The sequence below is a fragment of the Pituophis catenifer genome, unplaced genomic scaffold (genome assembly GCF_029215685.1).
Source record: "Pituophis catenifer annectens isolate HBS135680 unplaced genomic scaffold, rPitCat1.0.hap2 SCAF_4, whole genome shotgun sequence".
NCBI lineage: Eukaryota > Metazoa > Chordata > Lepidosauria > Squamata > Colubridae > Pituophis > Pituophis catenifer.
Genome location: NW_027256884.1, coordinates 18,722,780 through 18,741,059, shown reverse-complemented (window position 1 = coordinate 18,741,059; position 18,280 = coordinate 18,722,780).

Genomic DNA, 18,280 nt, shown 5'->3' with positions numbered 1-18,280 from the left:
ATTATTACAATGATACTGTAATCCTCAGCATTACTTATATCTTTCTCCAAGCTTCCCCTATTGAAATTTTTACAGACACAGAATGCAAGCTTTATGTCTTTTGTTCATTGAATCACAGTCTTTGAATGGGAAACACATTCTCCTGAAGATATATATTGGTGGTTTTACATTGGCTTTTAGAAAGGACCAGGACTAAATCATGAATGCTGCAAACAAAAATCTTACTAGACTAATGCTCAATGGATTATTTTCCTTTAAAAATTCATAAATTGGTATAGATATGTAGCAGGGGTGGGTGCTACTTACTTTTAGTACCGGTTCACATCATGCCTGCGCGCGCTCTTCTGAGCATGCACAGAAGCTTCTGTGCATGCGCAGATCAGCTTTGATGACATCTGGGTCAGTGGGAGGAGCCTCCCGCCGCTTTTACTACCGGTTCTTGCGAACCAGTCCGAACTGGGGGCAACCCACCACTGGTCTGTAGAGATTCTCAATCATCCAGGTCATGGTTGTCCCAAAGGTGCTTTTTCAGGAGGCAACTGGACTTTCTTGTTCTTTCTTTGAAGATGTTTTGCTTCTCATCCAAGAAACTTCTTCAGCTCTGACCAGATAGTGGAGAAAGGAAGGATTTATATTCCTTGCAGACAGCTGGTAATCTGCATCCTTTTAGCAGGTTGTTGAAGCATTTGGAGGTTTATCTGTGTCCTCAGGGTCACCCGAGTAGTGCTCCTGGATCCTGTAGTCTGCAATTTTTCCTCTGGAAATCTATTCCTACTTCCACATTCCTACTCCTAATCCATTCCTACTCCCCCTTTGAATGGTGTGGAAGTAGGAATGGATTTCCAGAGGAAAAATCCAGTGGCCAACATCTGTAATTGTAACTGAAAAGTCAGAAAGCAAGTCAGAAGTAGAATAGATTCTTTGGAGAAGCTAGGGAAGATAGGGAAAATGATGAGGCGGAAGCTGGTAGAAAACTTGATCAGTAAGGAAATCAGTGGAAAGATGCAATTATCTCAATGCTTGAACAATTGCAGGTATGCTTTAATCAACATATTTTATGAAGTGTTCCTTGAAACACTTTACAAACTGCTTGTAGATATTATACTTTTGCTTAGGCTCATGCACAGAGGCCCTCTTATTGACTGAAGTAAAGCAGCTTTCCTTCCTTCCTTCCTTCCTCCCTCCCTCCCTCCTACTGCCCTTCTCTCTCCTTCCTTCCTCCTTTCTTTACAGCATCTTTATATGAAGAGGTCATACAACAATATTGTAGAAGGCTTCATGCAAACTTCCCTTTCCTTCCTTTCAAAGCCGATCAAATGCCTAGTAGATCACTTTTTCTCTTTGTAGGACAATTTGCTGCCAAGATGGCAAGAAGCATTTAGAAACCACACAAAAAAGAGAAATTGGGGGGGAAGGGTATATGGGTTCTATTCAGTGTCATCTGTACAACAGATTTCCTCTTAGTAAACACATAGATTTTCTTCCATAATGATCTGTTCTTAAAGACCTTCTTTTATGTCTTCCAGGATAACCAAGTTCATCCATCTTGCTGCTAGTCATCATCCTCTTCTCTTTCCTTCCACCTTTCAAAACATTGGAGTCAGAGAACTACTGCTTTCTAGAAGATTGAACTACAATTCCCATAAACCCATTTAAAGTGGATAAGGCCTAATTGTAACGGGTACTTGATTACCTGTCCTGGAGATAACTAAAATGTAAATTGCATTTGGGTAGAACTTAACTCCAGATTCTATCAATATAAACAACGTAGATATCTGAATTTGCTCAAATTGTTCCTGATTTCTTGGGGGTGGAGGGAGAATTGGTTGCAAAATATTTATTATTACACTGTTTAAAACAGATAAAAGCTGTCTATTTGTCCATGGACCAGTCCTGGAGCCTGGGGAAGGCTCTGATGAGTGCTCTGCATTGGAGGCAGAGATCGGGCCAAGACTGTCTGACAGTTATCAGCTACCTTTGGAGTCAGAGATAAGTGGGGCAGAAGAACAGCTGGAGCCTGTTCCCGATGTGCGCATACCCAGAGCTATCAGGAGAACGGAACAATTAAGGAACAGGGGTTGACTCGGGAGTACAGGCACAAGTGGACGCTGAATGGCCCCTCCTATAGGGAATAAATAGGAGCTAAAGGGGAGTGGTGTTTGCAGGAGACGATTAGTTCATTTATTATTTTTGAAGAGTTATTTATCTAAGTCCGTGCCTCACAGAGACTTCTTGCCAAGTATTTCGTTGTACAGCATTGTGCCTGGAAGCTATCGGCAATTATCCAAGGACTGATAAAGTCTGTTGTTGCAATTCACCCTTGAAAGGCTTATTGACGGAACTTTTCTGGATGTGAATGCTAGGAATTCACATTAGCCAAATAAAAAAGGGTTTTTTTTCGGGACAAGGAGTCTGTTTCATGATTTTGTGCAGCCTAGGTCAGAACAGTATGTTACTTGGAATCCTGACACTGTGATGCTTCTTATGAGGGTGAAGGAGAGACATGATAATAGGAATATCTCAATGTTGCAAAATAAACTGCACCTCTTACAAGGTTGTATACAAAATCATGGTGTGAAAAGAAGTGAGAAAAAAGCAGATGTCACAACTCACAGATCATCTTTTAGGTAATCTCCCTGGTTAGGAAAGGATATCTGTGTGAGCTACCATCCTATTTCAAGCCCTTAAATAATTTTAGGTGCAGCCAGGATATGTCCACAGCAACTGCAGCGTTAATGTATCTGAAGCTACAGCTATCTACTTCCTGAAAATAATAGCCAGTGGGATGACAATTTCATCCCCAAAGCATTCACAACTGGAGAAAATCCAATTATCTTTTATTATTTCCAAAGCAGGATACAATGAGTCACTGGTCTCTTGCAGTCAGACAAGCCAAGAACAAAAGTGACAAGGTTGCTAAGCCCTGATGGTGAATGTTGATCAGACAGTTTGAGCATGAGTTATATGCCAGCAGAAGATTCCAAATACAGAAGCAGTTGTTGTATAACTGACAAGAAATAATCAGAAAAGAGACCTGAGCATCCTTCCTGGCATGCAATCATTATTGACATGTTCCTAGAGAGGAAACATGGGAGCTTTGATATGTGAATTGAGCCAAGGCTCTGCTTGTTATCCTAACAAGCTGACCTTGTGTTTATCGGGAAGAGATGAAAAAAGCTAGCAGCATATATCCTTGAATTGTGCGTTCACTCAAGGCACAAACACCACAACTGATTAGCACTACGAGGCACAGACTGTCATAGAAATAAAATTCTCTTTTTATGGAGAACACAGGAGAAACAATAAAGGAAATGCATGCATACAAATAAACATAGCATATATAATTATTTATATAAGCAAGGGTATAATTACTTAATCGATTTATCCTAAGTTCTTATTCCAGCTCTCTATACCTGAAATACTGTAATTGGTGCCTATCGCAATAACTATAAACATGTTTGGGATTTTAATTACTCAGGCAGGGGATGGACAGGCACATTCCAAATGTGACAGGTTGAAGAACCTATGAAAGAATACAGAGAGGTATCTGTTACAGAGAAATGAGGACAAATAATAATGGATCAATGTCCACATCTGGCAGTTGGATGACTGATGATCTCCCTCATTCTGCTGATGGTAAACATGAAATCTGTATGTAATGAGATATCAAAGTTGAAGGCAATGAGATGAAAAAGGACAAAAATATTGCTACATTCTCAGTTATGTGAGTCCAAGTTGGTCCTAAATTATACATAGCTTCTTAGAAACCAATTCAGGAACAGAAAGGGAGTATATCCAGATCTGGGTGGTTCAAATTCCTCCAGTTTTGTCTAGTCAGGTTTCAGCCTGAGATTATTCCACTCCTTTCAGACAAATATACTTTCCAGACATGAGACAAGACCTTGATAGTATCAATTGATTAACCCAGGGATGAGATGTACTTCTGAGCATCAGTTAACACTGCACCCATAACTAATGTATCATCCAGGGGTGAAATCCAGCAGGTTCTGATTTTGAGTAGTTCAGAGAACTGGCAAATACCACCTCTGGCTGGCCCCAGAGTGGGGTGGGAATGGAAATGTTGCAGTATCCTTTCCCTGCCACGCCCACCAAGCCACACCACGCCCACCAAGCCACTCCCACAGAACTGGTAGTAAAAAAATTGGATTTCACCACTTGTATCATCTAACCCAGCTGCAGGTGTTAAACTGGGGGTGGGTGGGTGGGTGGATGGGGGTTCCTTGTTCTGATTTTCTCTCTTTGAATTCAGTTATTTTACGAGACCGCCTGCTACCACCAATAGCCTCCCACCGGCCGGTACGCTCTCATAGAGAGGGGCTCCTCCGGGTGCCATCAGCCAAACAATGTTGACTGGCGGCTTCCAGGGGGAAAGCCTTCTCTGTGGGGCAACCTACTATCTGGAATGAGCTCCCCCCGGAGATACGGAGGATCCCGGATCTGCGCACCTTCCATCTCAAGATTTTTTTATTCCATCAAGCCGGCCTGGCCTAAATCTTTCCCCTTTAAAATGTAAATTTTAATTTGTTTTTAAATTGGGTGTTTTTAATTTGTCTCGGCCAAATTGTTTAATTCGGTTTTATTCTGTTTTTAAATTTTGTATTTATGTGTTTTATTCTGTGGCTGTTCGCCACCCAGAGTCCTTCGGGAGTAGGGCGGTATACAAATCCAATAAATGAAATGAATGAAATAAATGAAATTTTGTACAATTAATGTTCAATCATTAATCTTTCTCTTTAGTGAAAAAGATAGTTATTGAGACTATGATCTATTGTAACTACAGAACACCTTATATTAGTGGTGTCAAACTCAAGGCCTGGGGCCAGATCTGGTCCACGGAGTGCTTAGATCTGGCCCACGGGACCATCCTTGGAATACCAAAGGACCGGCCCATGGTGCCTATTCCAGCAAAAACAGAGCCTGGGAGGGCCACCTTGCTGGCAGAGGGTTTCAGGAGGCCGTCGCAGCCGAAAATGGAGCTCAGGAGCCCGTTTTCACTGGCAGAGCACTCAGGTCACCACAGGCACCCTCGACATAAGTGATGTCGAGCTGGCCATGCCCTCCCTGGCTACACTAACCCTGGCCCTCAAAGTCAAACACAACCCTGACATGGCCCTCAATAAAATTGAGTTTGACACTCCTGCCTTAAAGGGAATAATTATCTGAATACATTTCAGACAAGTTTCAGTTCATTATCTAGAGAAGAAGATAATGGTTGTTTTTGACGATTATCTTTGTCAGAAAACTCCTGGCCTTGTTGGATATGAGAGATATATTTTACACTATGACATGTTCCCATACTAAAATCAACTACTACCGTGGACTGGTTTCAAATATTGTATTTTCATGTAAGGAAATCCAGTTTTTTTTTAATTTGTTTTTTGTTGTTATTCGTTTGTTTTGCTTTTTCCACAAATAACGTATCCACAAAATTAGATGGTTGTCTTAGAGTCTCTGAAATAGAACTGTAGAAACAGGTAACCTTGTGTCTGGCTTTTGTATGTAAACTTCCTTTTGTGGGAATTATAAATTTAAGATGTTTTTTTTTTCTTTTGCATAGTCTCTATTTCCAAGAGGTTTGTCTAAGAACATTCTCTTACAAGTACAATTTGCAATATATATTTTCCCCAAATGGCTGAAACTTTCTTAAAAGTCATACATTATACACAATGTATTTTCTTCTCCACATTATTTTCAGTATCAAAATCTGCTGGAGTTGTTTCAATTAAGTTGAGAATCCCTTCCCCATCTCCACTCTCCTATAGCTAAACAACTTTGTCAATCATGTTGTTAGAGAATGGAAATGATTTTGCCACCAAATAATATTCAGAAAGAGAAGAACAGATTGTCTCCAGATCTTTGGCATAAGGGACATAAAATTTTAGCCTTGCAATAGTTGGCTAGCATAATATGAGGCTGAGTACACAGTTACATGGTGATATAATTATGTTTCAAAAATGGATTTCTTTTTCTAAACATAATCTCAGTGATCTGTTGAATACGTGTCATAATTTGATATCCCTACCAAACTTAAGTTTAACTTACTTAAACTTTATCACTTACAAAAAAAATTCCCTTCTCTTTCTTACTTTTAAATCTGAGGAGATATTCTGTATATATCAAAACAAACAAAGAAACAAAAAACCCTATACATCTCAGGGGAAAAAGTTGCAAAAGGTATGATTTTATATCTACATAGATATATTTTCTCACTACGTTGGCTAAAAATATGAATTTAATGGATAGCTTTACAATGTTATTAAAAATATTTTTCCTGCCAAAATATATAGATCCTGAGGCAGGCTATTTTACATTAATAAATCATTGATGAATTTATGAGTAAATTATTTAGCATAAAAAGGATCGTAGAATGACAGGCTAGAAAGAAAACTTTGGAAATCAATAACTTCTCCCTTACTTGAAATAGCATTGCTATTTTATAGCTATTATTTTATTTATTTTATAATTTATTTATAAATTTATAAATCCACTCCCCACAATTTATACTGTCTTTGTCTCCCTGATAAATCTAACCAAATGTATTTGAAACTTTTATTTTTAATTTGCAGAGAGCTCACAGTATTTGTGATGCTTTCATGAAGGCCTCTCTCTCTCTTTCTATTCCTGAATCTTCTGATCCATGAACATGAGTTAAGAGGACATGATTATTGATTCACTGGCCAAGCTCTTATTTGCAGACCCTGACATAATCTATATTTAAAACAAACTGTTTGGTTCCCCCAGATGTTTTTGGACCACCAGTTCCATACTTCTTACCACAACATAGGCTATGCTGTTTTAAGATTTCTTTCAGCTATATTGAAGGGCATCAGTTTCCCCATTTTGGCCCCAAAACATCCATGATGTATTTTTATGTTGTATCAAACTCAAATAGGACTTTCTGTCACTCCTTGAAGAACACCTTCAAGTTTAATGTACACATTGTACTTGGCCAAATAATTCTACTCCAATAGCTGAATTCATGCAACAAAATAAATCAGAACCAACTGAGCATATTACGGTTAGGATTGTGTAAATTAGACTAATATTTTAAGAGTAGATGCTAGTAGTTCTACTGACAGTTTTAGGCCTGAATATGCTGAGGTCATAACTTTTAGCGGATTCTTTAAAGTTCTGAATTAATTGTAATTGGTAACTGAACAGAATATATCAATAGTATTTAATGATTTAGGAGCACAGATCTCATTTTATCTCTTAAGATTACTTCTTCACTGCTCTGAAAGTAAGTTGAATAATACTTGATTTAATTTTTCTCAAATTTTCTGCTTTGGAAGAAACATCTTTGATTTTCAGGGATGCACACACACATTTCATATGGATTTGTCAGCTTTTGTTGAGTTATTCAGTTGAATTCTCCATCCTTTTTGCATATTTCATTGCTGGACTTTATAAGATTATAGAAAAGAAGTTGAGATAAGGTGTATCCTTTGGAAAAGTTTTTAATTTCCTTCAACAACCATTGGCCAGCTTATAAATAGCAAAATGCATTGAGTAGATCTTTTGATACTTTATATGAATATCAAATAATTAAGTGGTGCTGGCACTATAAAAAAGATATCACTATAACTACAGAAGTTGGATCACATACTGAAGAAGTTTAAAGAGATGTGATTTGCGCTTAGAGGTGGCTAATTTGCCAGGAGCAACTACAAATGGTCAAAATATACAAAGGGTTGGACGGCTTTATTTGGCCGTCACCCGTGCCAATGTCATCCTAACCATAGAATTAAACTAACCGTAGAATTAAATGATCAAGTATATTACAGATGTTGGACAAAACATCTGTAATATTCTGTATTCATTAAATCGAGTTATTTTCTGTCCAAAGGTTAATTCGGTGATTTTTTTCTCACCGAATATGAGAAAAATCATCCCCACTAATTTTTCTAGGGCAGATGACATCCCAATTTCTATACCGCCTTAAAGCGAAATTGAGTCGCTACAAATAAATCAAAACAACTCCCCATTAGCTTTCGTAAGTTCCCAATATACTTTGTTCACCTGGAAAGAGATTGTTTAGTCTTAATATAACCATGCAAAACTTTAGAGCCCTGAAAGAAAAGCATTTTCCCACTTAATTACTTGGATTCATAGCTAAAAACCAGAAACGGGGATACTTCTGTGCTTAAGTAGGAACAACTTACTTGGCAACAATATTTTCTCCAATTACCCAACTAAAATTTAATAATCTTCCTTTGCCCACCTTTTTACTTTCTTTTCAGTTTCATAGGGGAAATGAAATATTCAGTGTTGATTGAAGCAGATGGAGGTTTGGATTTTTGAGAGGTTTGTGTTATTTTAAGATTGCTACAAAGAGGCCTTCCACAATTTTTTTTAACAGCAAGGATTTCTAGTGCTGTCAGCTGAATAAAAATCTTTCATTGTCTATGGGTTCTTAGGAGCTTCCAGGAAGAATGTCAGTAATAGGACATGATGCCACTCACAGCATTATCGGGGTCTATAACATTCCTTTTCTAATGCTATGAAGTGAAGATGGTTTTTTTTAAAAAAACAAACCCTTCATCTCCAGTTTTACCTTAAAACCTCCTTGGTAGGAGAAGAGCAGGCAGACCTGGGGTGGGGGGTCAAGTTATGTGTGTGTGCCATCAACTTAGAGTTCTTGTGTTCCCACAAACTCTCTAGGTTCAACCAGGGGTGAAATGCTCCCGATTCGGATCAGATCACCCGATCCGGTAGCGATGGAGGTGGGTAGTTCAGAGAACCGGTAGCAAAAATCCCTGCCCCTCCGCCCCATGCCCAGCTGACCCGCCTAATCATCAGAGGCTTTTTTTTTCCTTTAAAAGCATTTTTTCTACAACTTCTTTGGCCAAAAAAAATGCTTTTAAAAGTAAAAAAAACCAAAAGCCTCTGCTGATCAGGCAACTCAGCTTGGATCGTCAGAGGCATTTAAAAGAAAAAAACCCTTTTTTTTCTTTTAAATGCCTCTGATGATCCAAGCTGAGTTGCCTGATTGGCAGAGGCTTTTTTTTTCTTTTAAAAGCCTCTGACAATCCAAGCTGAGTTGCCTGATCATCAGAGGCATTTAAAAGAAAAAAAGCCTCTGCCGATCAGGCAACTCAGCTGGGATCATCAGAGCCTTTTGAAAGCATTTTTTTACAACCTCTTCGCCAACACACACACACACACGTCTTAAATGGCAACTCCGTGCAAAATAACTTGTATTTATCAAGTTAGGAGAGAATAGAGGCAAATAAGGAAATAATTGAGACACCAATCCAAAGCTTAGCAAAAATCCTTCAGGCCTCATCTTCTAAATGATCTTTCAGAAGCAGCTGGGAATGCCTGCCTTCTCCAAAAGAACGCAACCATGCTGAGTACAACTGTGTCTGAACTGGTTTTACTGTGGTCAGTAGATTTCTCAACTAATCGCTACTGTGTCTTATTTAGATAAAGTCTAAGCCTGTTCCTCCTTAGGATGTGCTTTCCAATTTCATGCTTGACTCACCTCTGCTATTGGGATTTAGTCCTCTCTAGGAATAATACAAGATAACATCCTGGGACAGTTATAAAATCATAGAAATATATTTACAGAAGGCAAATAATTTTTGTCTACTCGTCAAAGTTGTTCTGTCTTCTCATTGATGGAGCTTTTTTTTATCCCCTTCAAAATTCTCTCCTTGCCTGCTTTATAAAGTTTCTAGTTTAATTCTGACATGACATTTTTCTACATTTCTGAAATCCATAGGATTCTTTCATAATCCTCCAAACACCTGGTCAATGATTTTATTTTAAGTTTTTGATTCATCATAATCAAGCTCATTTTAGGTGGTTTTTTTCCCCTTTGCTTTTATTTTAATGAATGAATTACTTCTTAGAAATATGTCTTTCAAACGACAGCTCTATAATTCCATAAGAATATTATATTTGCCCCAGGAAAAAGCCTTGAAAAGAAATAGTCCATCCCAGAATATTTTCTTTCATGCTGCTTTTCTAATTCTGGAAGCAGACATCATCATATCTGTATATAAATGAGCTTTATAATAAAAAAAGATAGAGAAAGGATGCTACTCAGTACTGCTACTGTTGCCAGATTCACACGGCTTCCTGATGGCTTCCTGATCAAGACAATTACTTCATCTCCTTCTCCTTTAGGCTGCATTAGTGTTGCTTTTTCCTTCAAATTTATTTATTTATTTTATTTATTTATTTGTCAATCTTCTTCTTCTCCCCCTCCTTCTCCCCCTCCTCCTCCTCCTCCTCCTCCTCCTCCTCCTCCTCCTCCTCCTCCTCCTCCTCCTCTTCTTCTTCTTCTTCTTCTTCTTCTTCTTCTTCTTCTTCTTCTTCTTCTTCTTCTTCTTCTTCTTCCTCTTCCTCTTCCTCTCCTTCTCCTTCTCCTTCTCCTTCTCCTTCTCCTTCTCCTTCTCCTTCTCCTTCTCCTTCTCCTTCTCCTTCTCCTTCATATGTATGTGTATATGTATATGTATCAGTGATCTCTACTAAACTCTCAATTGCTGTTCCTTTTTGTTTTCCTTTCCAACATCACTCAGCTGATAAGTCGCACACTTTGAGACTGTATAGGCTCTTCAACCATTTCATTGGATTTTAAACCATCGCTCTCTTATTGTTTATTTAGAAACATAAAATCATAGGGCCCTGGTCCAACAGGAGAGCTTATACCAGGGGTGTCAAACTCACGTCATCGCGGTGGCATCACGTGACATATCAGGACTTTCCCGCCCTTCGCTAAACCGGGTGTGGGAGTGGCCAGCGCATGATGCATCTGGCCTATGGGCTGCAAGTTTGACAGCTCTACCTTATACCATCTCCAACAAATGGTCATCCAATCTTTTCTTGAAAACCTCCGGCAAATTTTTTTTTTTTAAATTTGATTTATATGCCGCCCTTCTCCAGAGACTCAGGGCGGCTTACAATGAGTTAAGCAATAGCCTTCATACTTTTGTATATTTATATAAAGTCAGCTTATTGCCCCCACAAACTGGATCCTAGTTAAAAGTGGATCTCTCTTTAATAAATTCCAAATGTTTCTCAGCTATTCTGGAGTGCATTTTAGGGAGCTACCAGATAATACTTGTCATTTGAAGGATCCCTGAGCAGATTACTTTTTTAAAAAGTATTACTTGATGGCAGTAGGCATTTCTTCAGAAGAACTTTTCTTGCCTTTCAACATGGAACCTGCTAAATGGCCCGAGTGCATATTAATCCAATCCAATCCAATCTAATCCAATCCAATCCAATCCAATCCAATCCAATCCAATCCAATCCAATCCAATCCAATCCAATTGAAAAATTTAATTTAATTTAATTTAATTTAATTTAATTTAATTAATTTAATTTAATTTAATTTAATTTAATTTAATTTAATTTAATTTAATTTAATTTAATTTAATTTAATTTAATTTAATTTAATTTAATTTAATTTAATTTAATTTAATTTAATTTAATTGCTACCTGTCTTACCATAGGAAAACTCTGATCTTCTTACAGTCATAAAAATATGTCTAAAACATAAATAAATTAAAATCAAACATTAAAATCCAAGGACCCATGGGGAGGGTTGGGGGCAGAGTGAGGAGAGGTGGGATCTGTTATTACTCAATCAACCCTCCCCAATATGTTGTTTCCTCATTGGAGCCCCAGACCAATTGGCAGAGCCAGGTATTTAGGCCCTTACAAAAAGATAGGAGGGTTAGGGACAACTTCACATTGGAGGACAAGATATTCCAGGAATCAGGAGCCATATCAGAGAAGGCCCTCCTCCTGGACCCCACTAGCCAGAATAATTGGGCTGATGGTACCTGTAGCATGCCTACTCTGCCGGCACGAGTGGTAGGGGCCAATCCCAGTGTGGTGAGATGGTTCCTTATGTAACCTGAACCCATGTCATGAAGGGCTTTAAAGATGATCACTGACACCTTGAATTGCCCCTGAAAGAAGACCAGCAACCAATGCAGCACGAGGAGCAGTGATGTTACAGTTACATGGGCCATTCTTGCCCCCCAAAAAACTGCCTGCACTGCTGCAGTCTGTACTAGCTGAAGCTTCTGACAAAACACATTTGCACTTATGCAACTGTGGGCAGATGTTCATGATCACTTAATTGCTAGTAGCACTAATGCATATTTTAAATAATTTAATCTGGAATGCTTTAACAGAATACCCTAAACTCCACTGAAGATGATACCTAGCCTCATAATGAAATGTTCAGAAATCAACCCACAAGCTCAGAGAACAAACCTTCACCCTCATCCTACATCCGAGCTACAGATATTCTCCACTATTGGGGGAAAAAAACCCCTCTCCTTTTCAAAAATGGCAAAAATATTCACAAGACAACAAAGGTACTCAAAGCAGCTTAAACCACCCCAAAAGGGGAAAGCCTACACAGAAGGTTGTGAACCTTTGAGATTCCAAAAATCAGGAATGTGAAGCCCTCTGGGGTACTGTCAAGGTGGCAGATGAATTTTTCTGGGACATTTCTAATCAACAGTTTCAGTCAAAAACTCAGAATTTATATACATGGCTGAGTGTAGCATGTTCCAATTAGCACATTCTGTCCTCAGCAGAACTCTTAGTTAATTAACATGGGAGTCAAACTTTGAACCATTCTTGCCAGTTGATGTGGCTTCCCATTGAATTTACAGTAGAAGGGGGAAAATTACTTGCAGTGAATTTTAATTAAGACAAAATAAAAGTCAGATCACACATGGATCTCAAATTTAATCTTGATCCTTTTCCTTCCTTAAAACAATTCATTTGCAGTCTAAACTGATGTCCTGTATTTTCCACGTTTGGGCTTTGCTTTCAGCAAAACGTTGGATATAGTAACAAAGAAATCCAAGTTTCTCCATGTGTTGTTTTGAAGAATCTTTCTTGAAATTGGAGCTGCATATGTTCTTGTGAAATTGTTTCATTTCTATTCCCTGATATATCTATACTCCTAAATGCATATTACACAATTCATATTCAGTATATTAATAAATTACCACTTACCTTGCAATTCTGAATGCATTTCCCCCCTCCTTTGTGAGAACTAGGAGGATCTAGTCTGAGATGTTTCTAAGTCTGAGAACTCATTTCTTTTACTTACATGTGGTTTTGGTTGAAGCTCTTCCTCCTGTCCCTCAAGGTCTTTCCTTTCCTCCCACTATAGACAGTGGGAGGATGGGAGGGAGAGTTGGATAGGGAGAAGATGGGGGGGTCTTTATTATCTTTATAATAAAAAGTTGTATTGTCCTGCAAATAAATAAATAAATAAATAAATAAATAAATAAATAAATAAATAAATAAATAACCACTTACTTTTAAGGCAATGTTGGCTTTTTTTCAGGCTTGGAGGGGAAATGACTCTGCATTATAGATAGTAGAATATAGAACATAGAATAGTAGAGTTGGAAGATACTTTGGAGATCTTCAAGTCCAACCCTGGCTCAAGCAGGAGCCCCATTTCAGATAAGTGACCATCCAGTCTCTTCTTAAAAGCCTCCAGCAATGGGGCACCCACAATTACTGAAGGCAAGATATTCCACTGGTTAATTATTCTAACAGTTGGGAAATTTCTTGTAAGGTCAAGCTTGCTTCTGTACCTGGTTAGTTTCCATCCATTGTTTCTTGTCTTGCCTTTTAGTGCTTTGGAAAATAGTTTGACCCCCTCAGCTTTGTAGGAGCCCCTCAAATATTGGAACACTGCTAGCATGTCTTTTCTAGTCCTCCTTTTCAATAGACTAGATATACCCAATTCCTGCAAATATTCTTCATATGTTTTAGTCTCCAACCCCTAAATCATTCTTGTTGCTCTTCTCTACACTATTTTCAGAATCTCAACATCTTTTTTTTCTATTGTAGTGACCAGAACTAGATGCAGTATTCCAAGTGTAGTCTTTCTAAGGTTATGTAAAGCAGTACTAGAACTTCACATGATCTTGAGTCTATCCCTCTATTAATTAATTAATTTTATCCCTTTATTAATTACTTTTTCCTCCCCACTTTCATCCTTATTAATTACCAAGTAAAGGGACAGGGATGAAATCCAATAAGCTTGTTCCATGATACATCTAGGACCATGATGGCGAAGAAGTGGCACACAGAGCCCTCTCTGTGGCCATGTGTGCCATGACCTCAGCTCAGCCAGCTGATTGCCAGGCTTCCAATGTGCACATGCATGCCAGCCAGCTGGTCATCAGGTTTCTGGTGCTCTGGCGCACACACCTTTCAGTTTGGACACTCTGTGCCTAAAAGGTTTGCCATCACTTATCTAGGATGTTAAAGGTAAAGTCTACAAAGATAAAAGTAACACATTTTAATATATATTGCATTAATGCAATACCCAAAACACTTCTTCCTGATCATTTTTAAACTATGAATCACTCCAATACTTTCCTCAATATTAATATCATAGGAGTTTCTCTACTTAACAAAAATGTCTTGTTTCTTAGTGAGACACTTATTAATTATTCCTTTAAAGGGTTTCCAAACCTCCAGACACAAAAACATATTAGAAATGTGATGTACTTGAACAGTTAAAAAAAGCAGTGTTTTCAACTGCCTTTCAGGGAATTTGGGATTTTTGGAAAATGCTTGGGGATTTCTCAATGACAAGAGGAGCAGGAATGGGCAAAATTCCCAGAAAAAAAGCAGCTTGTGTGTCCATCAATCCTGAGGGAATAAACCAACCAACCAACCAAGACTAACCAATGTCTTAGCCAGCTAGAGCACTTTCTTAAATTCTTTGCTTTGTGAAATACAGAAAAGGAAATCTTCCTAAACAACTTCATTGAGAGAAAGATGTCTCCATGCAGAAAACTTGAAACAACTGCTAAACTCTTTCTTAGTCTTTGTTGGTACGTACCAGTGGTGAGTTGCTACCGGTACGCAGCGGTTTGGGAGAACCGGTAGCACCAATGATCACCTGGTAGCGAATCAATTCCTCCTGACGTTCAGATTGGCCCACCTGGGCTCCTTATCTTCTCAGCTGATTGGCGCAGCAGAGTGGATTGCCACATGAATCAGATGTCCTCTCCCCACTGGAAACGTGGAAGTGGAAAGTTTTTGCAAATTGCACATGCACACACAGCACACATTTGGCCCACGTGTACACAATGCCCAAAGCATGCACACAAAGTGCGCAGGTAGTAAAAACAGTAGCAACCCACCACTGGTGTGTACAACCTTGAAAAGAGCTGCTGTTCTAGATGCTTTCCCTTCCTGATGTTTCTTTCTTTGATGTAGAGTGTTATAGTCCGCCAGAAGCTTGTGGAGCTGGCAGCAGAGTCAGACTGTGATGAGGCTGAGGAAGAACATGGCCCAGACCTGTAGGCTGGGGAAGGCCTGGATGAGGGCTCTGCGTCAGAGGCAGAGATGGGACCAGGGCCATCGGGGAGTGATGTGCGGACTCCGGAGCCTCCAGAGGCTGACAATAGAGAGGCAGAGGAACAGGAGGAGCCTGTTCCTAATGCACATATGAGAAGAGCTGCCAGAAGGCAAGAGCAGCTAAAGCAAAGAGGACGTCTTGGGAATAGGGCCAAGAGATGATTGGCCCCTCCTATAAAGCTTAAAAGACCACCAACTGCTCTTGGGCTCTTTGTTGGAAAACAACTTTAATAGACTTGTTCTTGACTTGCTGCACTTATCTCTAGTCGGCGTCTTCTGTTTCTGAACTTTTGCCAAGAGAAGCCTTTCGCAGTTTGCCTAATTATAACAAGGTTGGTGATTAGACTGAAGAAGTTGTGTTATGAAGAATTTGTTTTAATTTAGTTTGGACTATGCTGAGAATGAGTTAATTCTCAGCTGTTCTAATAAAGTCTGTTCGTTTTGGAACTGTTTGCATCTAATACTACCTACTTGGGCTTGGGTCACAACATAGTTATAATCTGTACCTGGGTTAAAAATCTGGCTGTAACAGTAACAGAGTTGGAGGTCAACTAGTCCAGCACTCTGCTCTTGCAGAAGACCTATTGTATACTAGTTCTGATAAATGGCTGTCCGGTCTCTTCTTAAAAGCCTCCAATGTTGGGGCACTCACAATTTCTGAAGGCAATTTGTTCCACTGGTTAATTGTTCTCACTGTTTGGAACTAAACACTATTTAGTTCTAGATTGCTTCCCTCCTTGGTTAATTTCCATCCATTGTTTTTTCTTCTGCCTACAGGTGCTTTGATAAATAAGTCAGCCCAGGGGTGAAATCCAGCAGGTTCTGACAGGCTCTGGAGAACCGGTAGCAGAAATTTTGAGCAGTTCAGAGAACCAGCAAATATCACCTCTGGCTGGCCCCAGAGGGGGATGGGAATGGAGATTTTGCAATATCTTTGTCCCAGGGGTTGGGAGGGAATGGGGATTTTGCAGTCTCTTCCCTTGCCACGCCCACCAAGCCACACCACGCCCACCAAGCCACACCCACAGAACCAGTAGTAAAAAAAATTTCGATTTCACCACTGAGTTGGCCCCTTCTTCCTGTGGCAGCCCTTCAAATATTGGAAGACTGCTATCATGTCACTCCTAGTCCTTCTTTTTACTAGACTATGTATGTAGTTCCTGCAATCATTCTTTGTATGTTTTAGCTTCTAGGTCCCTAATCATTTTTGTTGCTCTTCTCTGAACTTTTTCCAAAGTCCCAATATCGTGTTTTGTTTTGTTTTTTTGTATTGTATTTAGATAAACCAGCCAATACAAAAATATTTTGTATTGCCTTGTTTGAGTAACTATTCCACCTACATGTTGCTTTCCAATACTGAGTTTATTTACTGAACCATTTTCAAATGCAAGTCTGAAAGGTCCCATAGGTGGGATGCTGGCCAGCATATCTAATTGGCCAGCAAGTTTTCAGCAGGATGATATCATGTCAACAAATAGGTTAGAAGCCAAAAGTGAACTCAGCTGCAGTCTCCTTGAATTTGCTAGTGAGCAGTGAAGGACAAAAGATTCCCAAGAGTTTCTTGGCAGGGAGAGTTTGAGTTCATTACAATTAGAGATTGTTTCCTGTTCTGGAAATAATGATGATCTGGTAAAAGAACAATTGTTATTATAAATCAAGATCTAACAAAAGAAGTAATCAAACTACAACACCGTAAACTATTCATGCTCCTGTTGGGAAAAGAAATATTAGTTGGAAGTCCAAATAGGTATTGAAATGTTCCAGGGACTGGATTTGATCAGAGTTGATTATTGGTCCATTGTTATAACATATAGCTTTCCTTCCTCCCTCCCTCCCTCCCTCCCTCCCTCCCTCCTACTATTAGCTAGATTTCTGGTCTGTAATGTAATAACAGATCATAAACATAATAAAAATTCTTTAGGCATAATTTTATGCACAGTTTGCAGTTAAATTAATTAGTATCTTGACAAAAGTAACCAACATTCCTTTGCTTGGTGCATGACATCACTGTATTAGCAAAGTCAGAGTCAAAAAGTACCATAAAATATAATGTGTCAGAAGTTTCTTATTTCTTGGATGAAATATCTTGGATGAAGTTTATATAGTAAATAGGATGATAATTTATAACTAGAACATACTGTATAGATATTCTAGATAAAGGAAGCATTATTCCTTTAAGCCTTAATAAGACCATTGTTGGAATACTGCATTCAGTTTTGGTCACCACAGTATGAACAAGATGTTGAGACTTTGGAAAGAGTGCAGAGAAGAGTGACAAAGATGATTGGGGGCTGGAGGCTTGAACCAGGGGTGAAATCCAGCAGGTTCTGACAGGTTCTGGAGAACTGGTAGCGGAAATTTTGAGTAGTTCAGAGAACCGGCAAATACCACCTCTGGCTGGTCCCAGAATGGGGTGGGAATGGGGATTTTGCAGTATTCCTTCCCCTGGAGTGAGGTGGGAATGGAGTTTTTACAGTATTCCTTCCCCTGCCATGCCCACCAATCCATACCATGCCCACAAAGCCACACCCACAGAACCGGTAGTAAAAAAAAAAAAATGAATTTCATTACCGGCTAGAACATATGACGAATGGTTACAGGAATTGGATATGTCTAGTCTACTGAAAAGAAGGACTGGGGGAGACATGATAGCAATGTTTCAATATTTGAGAGGCTGCTACAAAGAAGGGGGGGGGGGGGTTCAACCTATTTTTCAAAGCACCAGAAAACAAGACAAGAAACAATGGCTGGAAACTAGTCAAGGAGAGAAGCAACCTAAAACTGCAGATAAATTTCCTATGAGAACAATTAACCAGTGGAATGACTTGCCTTCAGAATTGTGGATGTTCCATCACTGGAGACTTTTAAGAAGAGGCTGGACAGCCTAAAATGA